Source organism: Bos taurus, chromosome 3, assembly GCF_002263795.3.
Source record: "Bos taurus isolate L1 Dominette 01449 registration number 42190680 breed Hereford chromosome 3, ARS-UCD2.0, whole genome shotgun sequence".
In the NCBI taxonomy this organism is placed as follows: domain Eukaryota; kingdom Metazoa; phylum Chordata; class Mammalia; order Artiodactyla; family Bovidae; genus Bos; species Bos taurus.
The window spans coordinates 80875862-80892715 of record NC_037330.1 but is presented as its reverse complement, the minus strand read 5'-3'; the positions used below and the strand labels follow the sequence as shown (position 1 = coordinate 80892715).

The window sequence follows — 16854 nt, the reverse complement described above, 5'->3', positions numbered from 1 at the left end:
AATTCCTGGATCTTCCCTGCTCACCTTTTTGTCAAGCTGGAGACTAGGTTCAGAAATGCCAAATATTGTTTGAGTCCAGAGTTGACTAAGTCTTGAAAATTGCAAACATTTTTTCATTTGTTAACTAATGGGTCATGAATAAGATAGTCTCATTGACTGAGCTGATTTGCCTAATTTAAGGGTCTGCCTTTCATCCTTGACACATTAGTAGCAAAAATTCCCTCATCAGTCCTGGGTGTTCATTGGAAGGACTGATGTTGAAGCTGAAACTCCAATACTTCGGCCACCTGATGTGAAGAGCTGACTCATTTGAAAAGACCCTGATGCTGGGAAAGATTGAGGGCAGGCGAAGAAGGGGACGAGAGAGGATGAGATGGTTGGATGGCATCACTGACTCAATGAACATGGGTTTGTGTGGACTCCGGGAGTTGGTGATGGACAGGCAGGCCTGGCGTGCAGCGGTTCATGGGGTCGCAGAGAGTTGGACATGACTGAGTGACTGAAGTGAACTGAACATCCTTTATAGTGTCCTTAAAACTACCAAGGTAGATATGGCTTCAGATAATATTGAAACAGAATGGTTGAGGATATTTTTATTGACATAGTGATATTTGTATCTGGTTGAGGATATTTTATTTATTGGCGTATGTGTGTGTTTGTTGCTCAATTGTGTCTGACTCTTTACAACCCCATAGACTGTAGCCTGCCAGCCTCCTCTCTCCATGGAATTCTCCAGGCATGAACACTGGAGTGGGTAGTCATTCCCTTCTCCAGGGGATCTTCCCAACCCAAGGATCAAACCGGGGTCTCCCACATTTCAGGCAGTTCTTTACCATCTGAGCCACCAGGGAAGCTGTTCATTGGCATAGTGATATTTATATCTGGAGGGGTATAGGGTTATATGATGCTGGAAATTGTAGAGGGAAGAACAGTTATTTCCAGGTACAAAGATTTTGACTTGGTCTCTAATTAGCTGAGTAGCCATAATCTAGTTACTTAACGTTCTATTTTTATATGCAGTTTTCTATCAGTGGATAATAATCTTCATGATACCAAGTTAGAATTGGCTATTTAGAATGACTAAAAGAAGTTAACATACTCTAAAATTATGAGTGTAAAAGTTACCATATCTAGTGTGTATCACTCTTCTTTTTGCATAAGCGCTCTTAAAGCTATGCAAAGGATGAAAACAACACAATTCTTTGGTAGTTAAATGACCCTTTGCTTCCTACAAAGAAGTTTTTACTTATTATATTTTGTTAGTGGGCTATGTAGGTAACCGAGCATCCTCAGATCATTTTATTTCTCTGTATGATGTTAAGATGAGACTTTCTCTCTGGCTTACCTGTGTGCATAGTAGCTATTTACTAACCTAAACAGAAAGTATATACATTTTGGAATGAGACTGTCCAGATATGAATCTTAACTCCAGGAGTTGGTATTCAGGGGGTCTCAGATAGGTGACAGCTTTGACTGAGCCTTGCTTCATCCCTAGAATGGAAATAATAATGGATATTTCACAGGATATTATGAGCATTTTTTTGAAATTGTATAAGAAAGTACTTTGCAAATTGTAATGTTCTGAGCAAATATATACTTTCCTATCATAGTGAACATTTCATTTTTTGTTTATTAGGTTTAATCAAAGAAGAAGTTCTTTTTTTTTATAGTCGGGGCATTGGTAACTTAATGTTTTCAACAATTTGCCTCTAATCTAAAAATAAAATAAGAGTCCATTGGGCTTTAAACCAAAGAAAAAAAATCATTTCCTGACTGAGGAAAAAAGATAGGATAGTAAGGGAGAAGTCCTTACACCTTACAGCGTAGCTTAAAACACTGGTTCTCAACTAAGATGATTTCCACTCCCCTTCATCCCCAGGGAGATTTGGCAGTATCTGGAAACATGTTCAGTTGTCACAGTTGGAAGGTGGAAACAGTTGCTCCTAGTGAGGAGAGGCCAGGGATGCTGTAAACTTCCTGCAATACACAGGACAGTCCTCCAAAGAATTGTCTGACTCTCAATGTCAGTAGTGCAGAAGTTGCCTCAAAAATAGGGGATCTTCATGAAATTTCTAAGTAGAACATGGCTCTAGGTGAAACAAAAAGCTTGAATTGACTGACGTCTACTTGTAAATCTACCCAATATGTCACCTTTCCATTTTTTTCCCACCTCATGAATTTCTTTTAATGTTTCAACAGGCAATATAACCATTTGTCTCACTCCATAGCTTCCTATCACCTCTTTTTCCCCCTCTCCTTCTTTACCTTTGCCCCTGGAAGAATTCATTGTTCCTCATCTTTGTTCCCATAGTGAGTTTCCGTCACCTCTATTACGGTGCAGAACTGAATGGACCACGTGTTGTTGGTAGGTACACCTCCCCTGCTGTTCTGGGCAGGGATTACAGCTCATCCATTTTCATCCCAGTGCCTCACAACTGGGTTTGATTACTATGTGCTGGAATCTGAAATGACTTGAATATGGGGATGAGTCAGGGGTGAGAAATTAAACTATTATTGGGTGGGACCAAATACTGAACATAATTAAATAGTGAGAGCAAACCGTGACACAGCAGAGAAGTGCTCTGGTTCCTCAAAGCAGAGAAGTGTACCAGATGGATGGCTTCACAAAGGATTCTGTGTGCACATTGGGGAACCCCTTTTCCATTCAGTGGTTAGGACTCCACACTTCCATTTCCAGGGCCACAGGTTTGATCCCTGGTAAGGAAACTAAGACCCCTGCAAGCTGCATGGCATGGGGAAAAGAGGTGTCCCTCTCAGACCTCGGGATTATCATACTAAGTGAAGTAAGTTAGAGAAAAATAAACACTACACAATAGCACTTACATGTGGAATCTAAAAAAATGGTACAAATGAATTTATTTACAAAACAAATACACTCACAGTCATAGAAGACAAATTTATGGTGACCAAAGAGGAAAGGGAGAAGGATAAACTGGGAGTATGAGATTAAGAGATACTGCTGCTGCTAAGTCGCTTCAGTCGTGTCCGACTCTGTGCGACCCCATAGACGGCAGCCCACCAGGCTCACCCGTCCCTGGGATTCTCCAGGCAAGAACACTGGAGTGGGTTGCCATTTCCTTCTCCAATGCGTGAAAGTGAAATCGCTCAGTTGTGTCCAACTCTTAACGACCCCATGGACTGCAGCCCACCAGGCTCCTCCATCCATGGGATTTTCCAGGCAAGTAAGAGATACTACCATGTATAAAATAAACAATAAGAATTTACTGTATAACATAATACCTTGAAATAGCCTATAAAATGGAAAAGAACCCCCAAAAAAGATACATATCTGAATCACTTTGTACACTTGAAACTAACACAATATTGTGAACCAGCTATATTTCAATTTTCTTTTTTAAAAAATGTGCATCTTGTTTGATCTGGTCATTTGGAGGGATATTTCAAGAAATAAAGACATGTTAATAAAGATAAATTTGTTTTAAAAGTCATTGTAATGCCATTTGGAATAGAGAATATTGTAAATATTCTAAATTTCTAATAATAGCTAAGTTAAGGAAATTATATCCCATGCATAAAAGTGATAACATAAAATGTAACCATGCCATAGAAGAGAATTTTCTAAAAAAAAAAAAAGAAGAGAATTTTCTGCCTTGTGAAAATGGCGCTACATGCTTACACACATGTATACTTTGAAGGTTTAGACAGATTTACATCAGAATGTTTTGGAGTAAAGACAGTGATTTACATTTTGAATATGCTGAGATAAGGGTTGAAGTCTGAAATGCAGGTCATCCAGACATTTGGCAATAACCAGTGATCTGCCTTTAAGTGAATATAATAAAATATAAAGTGTAGTTTCTGCCCTCCAGGAATCTGTCATTTAGTTCAGTTTGCCATCTAAGAGACTTGAATTACACTCCTAACATGCGGGGTAAGCAGGTTGGTACTCCTCTAAATGCTGGACTTGTGTTGAAAGCAGAAACACTGTGCAGCTGCACTGCAGTCTTCTCTCCTCACTAGGAGTGGTGACAGAGCCAGGAACTGCCATTTGGGGTGAATCTTGTACAACCAGAGCAGTTCTCATGATAAAGCTGAGCAATCAGAAGATAGATGGATGGCAAAAAACATGTTCCCTCTAGCGACATCTTAAACAAAGATCTGATCACAACTGTCTGTAGCTGAAAATGGCAAGTGACAACTACCCTTCTCGTAGACAGAGTCTTCTTGGCTTAGCAAAAGGCTCTCTTACCAGGGAATGTATGTAGGAATTTTTGCAGTGAACACTGAGCTGATGCTTTTCTAGCCATTGACTAAACACAAACACTTGTTAAAATTAAAAGGGCCTCTTACCTTTTTAATGAAGGTTCAAATATGGGAAGAGTTAATAGTAAGGTACTGCCGTAAACCAGGGTTGGAATCCTTAGCTGCCCCTTTTTTCAGTTTCTCATAAAATGCTTTAGTCTGCATTTTCTAACTGTTGTGTTATCCTATTGAGGACATTTTCAGTTCTTTCTTTCTTATATTTCAATCCTTCTGAAAAAGTCTACATTTTGAATCTCAGGGAGTTCATGTTGGAATTAAATGCAGAAAGGAAGAACTGCCAGTCTTGGAAAGCAATTTAAGAACATGACTAAAAACAGTTTATATTATCCTCTATGTCAAGATAATGTTTTTTCTCTTATGGAAATAACATAAAATTTATTTTTAAAATGAATACACCTAAATTTTAAAATGCATTAATTTAAATGAAAATATTAAGTGAATGTAACCAAAGCCTTAAAGATGATTGACATAAATAACTACTGAAGTTAATGAAAACTGGACTGAAGATTGTTGAGAAAAATCCTTCTAAATTGTAAGATTTTACCATTCTATAAAGCAAACTCTTTATACCCATGAACTGGTCACATGCATATATGATAATATTGCCATTACAATAAACATAAGCAACTGGACTTGAAATAAGGGATTGCTGGTTTTACATCTGGATCTCAGCATTCAAAAAACTAATATCATGGCATCCGATCCCATCACTTCATGGCAAATAGATGGGGAAACAATGGAAGCAGGCAGATTTAATTTTCTTGGGCTCCAAATCACTGCAGATGGTGACTGCAGCCATGAAAGTAGAAGACACATACCCTTGAAAGAAAAGCTATGAGAAACCTAGACACTGTATTAGAAAGCAGACACATCACTTTGCTGACAAAGTCCATATAGTCAAAGCTATGGTTTTTTCCAGTAGTCATGTATGGATGTGAGAGTTGGACCATAAAGAAAGCTAAGTGCCAAAGAATTAATGTTTTCAAATTGTGATGCTGAAGAAGACTCCAACAGAGGATGAGATGTTTGGATGGGATCACTGACTCAATGGACGTGAGTTTGAGCAAACTCCAGGGAAGCCTGGCGTGATACAGTTCACGGGGTTGCAAAAAGTCAGCCATGAACAACATTCTTAAATATATAGGCCCTGTAAACATTTTAAAAAATGTAGCACTGACCCAAGAGCACTTAAGGTACTTATTACTAACATTGTGTCTGTAGCCCATTGATCTTGCTTCTCCAACTTTATTAAAGACAAGTTAGTTACCTGGCCAATATTTTTATGATTGATTTTTTTATCCAATTACTAATTTTTATTTTTTAGGCCTAGAATTTTATTTTTACTGATGTATAATCCATATTTGATTTTTGTCACTAAAACTTGATAATGATTTTTCTTCTTTTTTTTCCTTTTGAACACACCACGGGGCACATGGGGTCTTAGTTCCCTGACAGGGATCAAGGCCATGCACCCTGCAGTGGGAATGCAGAGTCTTAACCACTAGACCACCAAGGAAGTCTCATGATAATGCATATTTTTTTAAAAATAAGATAAAATGCCCAGCTCTGAAGAGAGAGAACATTCTTTTATACAATATTCTGCAGAATCCACCCTGAAGCTTATACTGTGATGACTACAGACAGAACCTGCAAAGCAGCAGAAAATTGATTTTTCAGGTGATTTTGATACTTTCATTCTCAGACCAGTCAACTTTTCTTACTCAGGAGTCCTTAAAATTAATTACTTTGTACAGAGTCCTGTATAGTGATTTGATATTCCATTAATATTTACTGAAGGAATGATCTGAAGAATTAATGTTTTCTTATGGGGGGGGGCAGGCTATGACTTAATCTACAGCAAACTCATTTTCAATGGTATCACGTTCAGTTCAGTTCAGTTCAGTTCAGTTGCTCAATCGTGTCCGACTATTTGCGACCCCATGAATTGCAGCACTCCAGGCTTCCCTGTCTATCACCAACTCCCAGAGTTCACCCAAACTCATGTCCATTGAGTCGGTGATGCCATCTCATCCTCTGTCGTCCCATTCTCCTCCTGCCCTGGCAATAGTCAGCTCCTGTGTAGAGCAGCTCCCTTTGAAGACAGGGCCTGTATTCTCCCCTTCACCACAGTCTCCACTACTCCCTATTGCTTCACACCCAACCCATTCCCCTAACAATCATTACCTACTGGGCCCACATTCGCATGTGATTTTGCAACTCCCAATCTGAGAAGACTATATAATATTAATAAATTTTATAAGTGTCTTAAGCATACATGTTGTTTTGTCACATTTATATATAGTCACCTTTTGCATATACCAAAAATATCTATTTCTGAAACCTGCCACAGAAATGGGAATGTGCTCTGCACATCTGAAACTGTTGTTTAGTCACTAACCCTTGACTTTTTTTTATAAGCCAGTCAATAATCTTGTCTTCAACATCTCTTAATTCCATTTTTCTCCTCCTCCCTTCCTCAATTTCTTCTGTAGGTGTTCCTGTCTCGTGGTGTTCTTATTTTTTGTTTTCAATGTCTTTATTTAAGAAGACTGGAAGAGTGCAATGGATAAACCAGGGAGAAAATACTGGGAGATGAATTCAGATTTTTATTCTTTTTTGTGTCTCCAAGTAGAAGTCAGTTCTCTTATCCTCACTCAATTAATGTTGGCTAATTGAATAGTTATTGTGGGAATAGGCACTAAGGCATTTGTATGTTCACATTTTAAATTCCTGAAGTATTGTTGACATGGGAACTAGAATAAGTTAGAGAGTTATTTTTAATTTTGATGATTAACATGTTGACTCAGAATGTTCAGATTCCTGTATTACTCTCCTTAGGATCCTCTAGGGACTTCAGAGCATGAGATCACAGTTTATGATTGCCTTTTTTTTTTTTTTTTTGAAGGATAATTGCTTTACATAATTTTGTTGTTTTCTGTCAAGTCTCAACATGAATCAGCTGTAGCTATACATATATCCCCTCCCTTTTAAAGTTCCCTCCCATCTCCATCCCCATTCCACCCCTCTAGGTTGATACAGGGCCGCTGTTTGAGTTTCCTTAGACATACAGCCAATTCCCATTGGCTATCGATTTTACATATGGTAATGTAAGTTTCCTTGTTACTCTTTCCATACATCTCACCCTCCCCTCCCCTCTCCCCATGTCCATACGTCTATTCTCTGTCTGTTTCTCCATTGCTGCCCTGTAAGTAAATTCTTCAATATCATTTTTCTAGATTCTGTATATAGGCATTAGAATAGGATATTTATCTTTCTGTTTCTGACTTACTTCACTCTGTATGATATGTTCTAGGTTCATCCACCTGATTAGAACTGACTCAAAGATGTTCCTTTTATGGCTGAGTAATATTCCATTGTGTATATGTACCACAACATCTTTATCCATTCATCTATTCATGGATATCCAGGTTGCTTCCATGTTCGAGCTATTGTAAATAGTGCTGCAGTGAACTGTGGGATACATGTTTCTTTTTCAATTTTGGTTTCCTCAGGGTATATGCCTAGGAGTATGATTGCTGGATCATCTGGTGGTTTTATTTCTAGTTTTCTAAGGAATCTCCATACCATCTTCCATTTGCTTTTTTTTTCCATTTGCTTTTTTTAAAACTGAACTGAAAAATGAGTTTTGTTTCATGTTTAAAAGTAGGGTAAGCCTCTTTTTCGGAGAAGGCAATGGCACCCCACTCCAGTACTCTTACCTGGAAAATCCCATGGACAGAGGAGCGAGTTGGACACGACTGAGCGACTTCACTTTTACTTTTCACTTTCCTGCATTGGAGAAGGAAATGGCAACCCACTCCAGTGTTCTTGTCTGGAGAATCCCAGGGACGGGGAAGCCTGGGGCTGCCGTCTATGGGGTTACACAGTTGGACACGACTGAAGCGACTTAGCAGCAGCAGCAACAGCAAGCCTCTTTTTAAATATTTCATTTTTAAATCAATTCAGTCTCTACCGTGGTAGTAAAAAATATCTTAAGTGGTAAGGATATTTTTCCTTTCATTTTCAATTCAGCTGAGATATAGATTATATCATAGGAATATGGTCTTAAGACCAGATGGCCATCTGCTCTACCTGTTTGCTATATGATCTTAGAAAATTCACCTAACCTTTGTAGTCCTTAGTTTCCTCAACTGTAAGCTGAACAGTTTCCACTATACTCCAGATAGCCAATGCTCAAGATTCATTATGGACAACCTTTCCTGCTGCCCAAATTTGTAAATTCTAGATTGATTAGGTAATTTTCTTCACGCTTTTGAGAGCTATCTGGTGGGTGGGGGCGGGGGTGGTTGAGATGATATTATGCAACAGGACCTACAAAGGTTACATTACTTATTCATTAATTTAAAAAAGTAAACAGTTATGCAGGTCAGGAAGCAACAGTTAGAATTGGACATGGTTCTAAATAGGAAAAGGAGTACATTAAGGCTGTATATTGTCACCCTGCTTATTTAACTTATATGCAGTGTACATCATGAGAAACTCTGGGCTGGATGAGGCACAAGCTAGAATCAAGATTGCCAGGAGAAATATCAGTAACCTTAGATATGCAGATGACACCACCCTTATGGCAGAAAGCAAAGAAGAACTAAAGAGCCTCTTGATGAAAGTGAAAGAGGGGAGTGAAAAAGTTGGCTTAAAAAGCTCAACATTCAGAAAACTAAGATTGTGGCATCCAGTCCCATCACTTCATGGCAAATAGATGGGGAAACAGTGGAAACAGTGACAGACTTTATTTGAGAGGACTCCAAAATCACTGCAGATGGTGACTGCTGCCTAGAAATTAAAAGATGCTTACTCCTTGGAAGGAAAGTTATGACCAACGTAGACAGCATATTAAAATGCAGAGACATTGCTTTGCCACCAAAGGTCTGTCTAGTTAAGGCTATGGTTTTTCCAATAGTCATGTATGGATGTGAGAGTTGGACTATAAAGAAAGATGAGTGCCAAAGAATTGATGCTTTTGAAGTGTGGTGTTGGAGAAGACTTTTGAAAGTCCCTTGGACTGCAAGGAGATCCAAACGTCCATCCTAAAGGAGATCAGTCCTGAGTGTTCATTGGAAGGACTGATGTTGAAGCTGATATGCCAATACTTTGGCCACCTGATGCGAAGAACTAACTCATTTGAAAATACCCTGATGCTGGGAAAGATTGAGGGCAGGAGAAGAAGGGGACAACAGAGGATGAAATGGTTGGATGGCATCACCAACTCAATGGACATGAGTTTGGGTGAACTCCAGGAGTTGGTGATGGACAGGCAGGCCTGGCGTGCTGCAGTCCATGGGGTCATGAAGAGTCAGACACAACTGAGCAACTGAACTGAACTGAAACATTTATGAGATGGTTTATGAGAGAAGCATTTCAGCTGAGTCTTGGCGTAGGAAAAGGATGTTCACATATAGAGATATGGAGGGAGAGCTTTCCAGGAGAGGAAGGTCAATTTAAAGAAAGCCCCACAGAAGGAAATGGCCAGGAGCACTGATGAGGACCTTGTATTGGGAAAAGTGATGGAAAAGGCAGCTGAGAAGTTGAATTAATATTAGATCATAGAGTACCTCAGATACTAGAATGAATAACTGAACTTCTTTCAGGAGACTTTAAGTTTTATAAATGAAATGAAGGACAATTCATCTCTTGCAGCCATGTGTCTTTAACACATAGTAGACACTCAGCAGGGCTTCCCAGGTGGCTCAGTGGTAAAGAACCCACCTGCCAGTGCAGGAGACACAAGAGACATATGTTCGATCCTGGAGTCAGGAAAATCTCCTGGAGGAGGAAATGGCAACCCACTCTAGTATTCTTTCTAAGAGAATCCCATAGCCAGAGGAGCCTGGCAGGCAACAGGCTATAGGGTCGCAAAGAGTCTGACGTGACTGAACATCTGAGTACTGTACTGTAGACACTAAGTAAATACTAGTTGTTTGAATGAGAGAATTTAACATTTTAGAAAATAAATGATGATCCTCTTTTAGGAGATTTTACTTGTTTGCCATGTAACAACTAGAAAACCTAGTCTGATTTCATTTACATATGCCATGAACAAAAGGGGCCTGAACTTGCCTGTTGGTGTTGGCTATGGCCTGCACACCACTATTGGGTGTTGGGAGAGGGAGGAATTGAAGGTAGCTATATTCAAGCTGGTTTTAGAAAAGGCGGAGGAACCAGAGATCAAATTGCCAACATCCGCTGGATCATGGAAAAAGCAAGAGAGTTCCAGAAAAACATCTATTTCTGCTTTATTGACTACGCCAAAGCCTTTGACTGTGTGGATCACAATAAACCGGGAAATTCTGAAAGAGATGGGAATATCAGACCACCTGATCTGCCTCTTGAGAAATCTGTATGCAGGTCAGAAAGCAACAGTTAGAACTGGACATGGAACAACAGACTGGTTCCAAATAGGAAAAGGAGTACGTCAAGGCTGTATATTGTCACCCTGCTTGTTTAACTTATATGCAGAGTGCATCATGAGAAACGCTGGGCTGGAAGAAACACAAGCTGGAATCAAGATTGCTGGGAGAAATATCAATAACCTCAGATATGCAGATGACACCACCCTTATGGCAGAAAGGGAAAAGGAACTAAAAAGCCTCTTGATGAAGGTGAAAGTGGAGAGTGAAAAAGTTGGCTTAAAGCTCAACATTCAGAAAATGAAGATCATGACATCTGGTCCCGTTACTTCATGGCAGATAGATGGGAAACAGTGGAAACAGTGTCAGACTTTATTTTTCCGGGCTCCAAAATCACTGCAGATGGTGACTGCAGCCATTAAATTAAAAGACGCTTACTCCTTGGAAGGAAAGTTATGACCAACCTAGATAGCATATTCAAAAGCAGAGACATTACTTTTCCAACAAAGGTCCGTCTAGTCAAGGCTTTGGTTTTTCCAGTGGTCACGTATGGATGTGAGAGTTGGACTGTGAAGAAAGCTGAGCGCCGAAGAATTGATGCCTTTGAACTGTGGTGTTGGAGAAGACTCTTGAGAGTCCCTTGGACTGCAAGGAGATCCAACCAGTCCATTCTGAAGGAGATCAGCCCTGGGATTTCTTTGGAAGGACTGATGCTAAAGCTGAAACTCCAGTACTTTGGTCACCTCATGTGAAGAGTTGACTCATTGGAAAAGACTCTGATGCTGGAGGGTTTTGGGGGCAGGAGGAGAAGGGGACGACAGAGTATGAGATGGCTGGATGGCATCACTAACTCGATGGATGTGAGTCTGAGTGAGCTCCAGGAGTTGGTGATGGACAGGGAGGCCTGGCATGCTGTGATTCATGGGGTCGCCAAGAGTCGGACACGACTGAGTGACTGAACTGAACTGAACTGAACTGAAGATTGATTCTGGGTAATGGTGAAAGGGGCTGATACCAGGTTCTAAGTCATATTTCTATTCTGTGTGCCCTTTATCTTTTTTCTGTCAACTTTTTGCTCAGTACCTTGCTTGAACAGGTCCTCAATATATAACTGTGGAGAGAGTTCATGTGTGGTACGAAACCTGAGGTGGTCTTAGTTTGAGTATAGGTAGTGATGATGATGTCAGAATTACTGAGATACTTTAGGCAGAATTTCAAGTACTTTTATGCCCGTTCATGGTAGTCATCAATTTCACCTGAGGATTATTCCATTGTGCTAAGCTCTGATGGGAAACTTAAGTTGCTGTTGACTTAGTTATCTCAGTGATTAGTTAACTGAACTGATAATGATAATAATAATAATAGACATGAATAATTATTATAACAATACTGATGATTGCATGCGGAGTGAGTTTAAGCACACAAAATTTCCAAATATCTGTGTATATATCACTTTTAACTCAACTTGTCTGTGTCATGTTCAAAGCAGTTAAGGTGCCAGACATTGCCTTCACCACTAGGTAAAGATGAATAAAACAGTTTGTTCCTTAGGAGCTTAGAGGATGCAGAGTAAACTCAGTAGGCTGTGTCAATTGTCATGGAAAACCCAAAGACTCTTTTGAAGAAAGAGTGATTATGAATAGAGGGCTCTGTAGTTTGCTTGAAGAGTGGTAGTTGAGGTCTTCAAGCGTGGAATTCCTGCAGACAGATCCAGAAGGAGGATGCTTGAGATCAGAAAACAGCAAAGCTTCATAAAGCATTGAATAACTTGAGATGGGGGATACTGCTGAAACAGCCAAGAAGGGATGTATGTATGTGGTGAGCTCAGAATCTTTGATCTACTGGACAGATTTACATCTGTAAACAGGTTCAAAGCAAAGAAAGGCTGTGATCAGGTCTGAGATTTGGGCAGATTAAATCATTGTCAGTTCAGTTCAGTCGCTCAGTCGTGTCCAACTCTTTGCGACCCCATGAATCGCAGCACGCCAGGCCTCCTTGTCTATCACCAACTCCCGGAGCTCACTCAGACTCACGTCCATTGAGTCAGTGATGCCATCCAGCCATCTCATCCTCTGTCGTCCCCTTCTCCTCCTGCCCCCAATGCCTCCCAGCATCAGAGTCTTTTCCAATGAGTCAACTCTTCACATGAGGTGGCCAAAGTACTGGAGTTTCAGCTTTAGCATCATTCCTTCCAAAGAAATTTTGGTGAAGAGACTAGTTGCTTGTCATGTTGGGCCATTCCAATAATCTAGGAGAAAAGTGGTAATTCCTGGAGGAAAGACTGTAGGAAAATAAAAGATGTCCTGGGTGGTGGTGTGTTATATAGAATATTTCCTGTAGACAGGAAGTACAGGGGCTTCCCTGGTGGTAAGTAAAGAATTCTCCTCCCAATGCAGGAGACACAGGTTCTATCCCTGGATCAGGAAGATCCCCTGAAGAAAGGAATAGCAACCCATTCCAGTATTCTTACCTGGAAAATTCCATGGAAGAGGAGCCTGGTAGGCTACAGTCCATGGGTCTCAGAAGGGTCGGACATGACTTAGCCACTAGATTTTATTGGAGATTTGGGTTGGAAGGAAGACTTTTAAAGATTATTCTAAATTTTAAATTGAACATCTCAGAGGGGAAGAATCTGTTAACTAACAAATGAAAATAAGAGCAGAAGGTATTTAGAAGGAAGATTTATTTAAAGATTTATTTAGTATGAACATGCTGATTTTAAAAGTCACACGTGGATCATCCTTGGGAGAGATTTGGCAAGAAGTTGAATGTAGCCTGTAGCATCACTCTATTTTCATCCCACAGATATTTTCACCCCCACAAGTATGTTATATGCATGACATTTCAGAAGAGAGGACCAATTGCAAATGTATAGTTTTAATGTGCTGATGCACAGTTGGATTTAATGTTTCTAGGCGTAACAGCTGACCCATGTGTGGGCAAATCCTATTTTTTTCCAGCCATATTTTAAGGTGTTTCACATGAAAGAATAATAAAAAATGTCTATGTACATCTTATTTTTTATTATTACTATTCACAGCACTGTGAGTTAGCCAGGAGCTCTTGCTGTAATGGTTTTGTTCTTTTATTCTTTGGGTAACACAACGTCCAATAAAGTGACAAGCATGGTTCTTGACACAAGTTTAATTTTATCAAAGGTTCTGTTCTTTTCCCAGGAAGGTGTATTTGTATTTTTGCCCTCAAAGTACTGAATGACGAATCTGTCTTTCAAGTGTTCTCCCTGTCTTATCTCACATTTTCATCTCCAGTCCACTTAAAAATCATTATTACCTGCAGGCTGGTAAAATGTTACAGGTACAGCCTGTATGGATATTGTTACCAGAAGGACTTGAGTCTAGTTAAAAATTCAACAAGGATTTTGCAGAACGCGTTACATTTCAGAAGGTTGATTCAGTTACAATATTTAACTTATGTAAAAGAGTTACATATGTTTAAACTTCAGTGAAATACTTTCTTCTGTAAACATTATTTTACTTAAATTACATTCTTCCTATGATCTTCAGGACAGCCTGGTGGGGTACAATGCCCCTCCTCCTCCATTTTGCACATGAGGATGAAGGCTCAGAGAGGTCGTGTCAAGACTCAGGGCAGCTGGGTGTAGAACCTAGGTTTCCTGATTCCAAACCATTTTTTCTTTTAATGGTAAACTATTTTGACCAGTAGTAAAATTGAAATGGCTTATCTGCCAACTGAAATGCTGAACTATGTATTCCTTCTTAGAGTTTCATTTGAGGCTATTGTATGACCCTCTGAAGTTTCTAAATTGGCTGAATGTGAAGCTTCCACACTCTGTTTAGTATATTTCTCAGTCTTTTTTTTCTCTATTTTTTTAATTGCAAGATAGTTGCTTTACAGAATTTTGTTGTTTTCTTGCAAATATCAACAGGACTCAGCCACAGGTATACATATGTTCCCTCCCATCTCCCTCCATACCCCACACTTTAGGTTATTACAGAGCCTCTGTTTGAGTTCCTCGATATAGCAAATTCCAATTGTATTTCTGTTTTAAAACTATGTTGCTGCAGGAGTTTGTGTTATTTCCTTATGTGTATGTAGATACACATCTGTATCTTTAGGACTATTGATGAGCACACTCATAGCAGAAAACGCCTGTATTTGAGTCTGACAGGCCTGCTTTCTGAATTTTCCTTATGTAACCTTCACTGGAGGAAGGACAGGAGACCTGCCACACTGCTTAGAATACTGATTTTCATCAGTGGCCTTTTATGGATTTTAGGGAGAGTTGGTCTTGAAATTCTTCTCCTTTCTTTCCATTTATCTGTCTGTCTGCCTGTCTGTCTGATTTCTAAACGAAACTGCCTGGTACATTTTGCCCAGCTCTAAGAACTATACCCTGTTATCACAGAGGCATTCCCTTGAAGTCTTCATCTGTTTTTGTTGTGCAAAAATACCAAAACGTATCAGAGAAGGTCAAGATTTAAAAATCACTGTGCCGTAATCTTTCTTGGAGACTCGACTGGTCTGGTATGATGTGGACCCAGCTGTCTTCCAACTCACAGCTTTATTAGCTTTTGAATACTGAGTCAGTAATGCCTTTTGAGGACACATGAGCCATAAGTATTTCACATCTTATGTTTCATGTTCCTTCTGCAGAACAGAGATCTGGAGAAGCCTTGTCTTCCTCCAACATGAACGTGCCTGACAGATTTGAACCAGTTCATCTCCACAGTCATCTGCTAACTGAAGTTCTTAGTGCTTCTCTTTGATGTCTGTGTCATACCACTCACAGTTGTCTGCTATTTACTAAGTACCCAGTGCAAGTGTGGGAAGAAAACATACGCATTTACAAGCTCTTGACTCTAGTCCTGGCAAGTTTCAGCCTCTTCCGTTTTCTGCATTTTGTCATTCAGCATTTACTACAGTTGTACTCTTCACAGGCAAACTCTGGGCTAGGTTCTAGGGATAAACATGGGAAAGGATCTCTCTCTTTACAACGGAGAAAGTATATAAACAACTGTAACATGTGCGAAGCCCTCGTTAGAGGTCAAGTGGTAGGGTGGACGGGGGCTACGGAATGGCACAAAGGGAGCCTGTGGATTCCTCTGCCCAGCTGTCTGTTTTCTCTTTTATTTTCCAGATACCTTTCTTTCTTTCTTCTTCGTGCATTCCTGCCCAAACCTGGTAACAAGAAGGTTAAAGGATAAATGTTTAACGTGGTTGTGGATCCACTTCCAGTTCCCCTAGGTGTCACCTTTGCCATTTCCCAAGCTTGTGTGAGAAAGCAGTTTAAATGGAATTCTAGAAGCAAAACACAGATCACAGCAGGGCTTTCTGCCAGTGATCTGCTGTGGGGAGGCAGGGGTGTGGAATGGTGAAAGAGAAATGTGACTGGTTTGTATGATACTTAGATCCTCACACAGAGAGAGATGCTTGATTGCTCTAAGCCTTACCTTCCAAGGGCATTCGAAACCAGCCTTGTTTCCACTCTGTCTGGGTTGCTGAACCCTGAAGATTTAATCCTTATTACTGATAAGAACAGAAAGAATGTGACTTATCTCTTCAATCTCTGCAGAGATGGGAGGAAAAACCATTTCTCGGAACATGATTACACGTTATTTGACAGCTTTTCAGTTTGCCCATTAATTTAGGTGTTTGAATAAGTAAACTCCATTGGGGGGAGTTGAGTATCATTTACTTTATAAATGTGATAGTTCCTTTTTGAAGTGACCCCACTCTTACCCCTTCCTCCACCATTCAAACAGAGTTTAAATATTTGCCAGGGCAGATGTTTGATTTTTATCTTAGCTCTTTCTTTGTTTAACTTTATTCTCATGGGTGGTTAAGTGGAAGATAAGGGGGTTCTTGTTTAATTCTTTTCAACTGGTGTTGCTCAAATATTTGGAGAGCAGACACTTCCCAGAAAGAATGAGTGGGAACCTGGTTGAATGGAGGTGAAATGAAATGTCTCCCTGTCATATCTGAGTAAACCAGGCACTGTTGGGCTGTTGCTCGGATGTTTTTTATGTCCAGACCTCCTTTTTTGAGATTTTTTTTTTTTATGGGAACCATTTTTTAAAGTCCTTATTGAATTTGTAACAGTCCTGTTTCTGTTTTATGTTTTGATTTTTTGGCCACGAGGCACGTGGGATCTTAGCTCCTCAAACCAGGTATCAAACCTGCACCCTCCCGTATTGAAAGG

At 39.9% G+C, this 16854-nt stretch overlaps 1 protein-coding gene across 1 annotated transcript in view; it reads left to right on the top strand.

Moving 5' to 3' along the window:
* CACHD1 (cache domain containing 1) overlaps positions 1-16854 on the top strand; it is a 234779-nt gene that overhangs the window by 130253 nt on the left and 87672 nt on the right. The window lies entirely within an intron of this gene.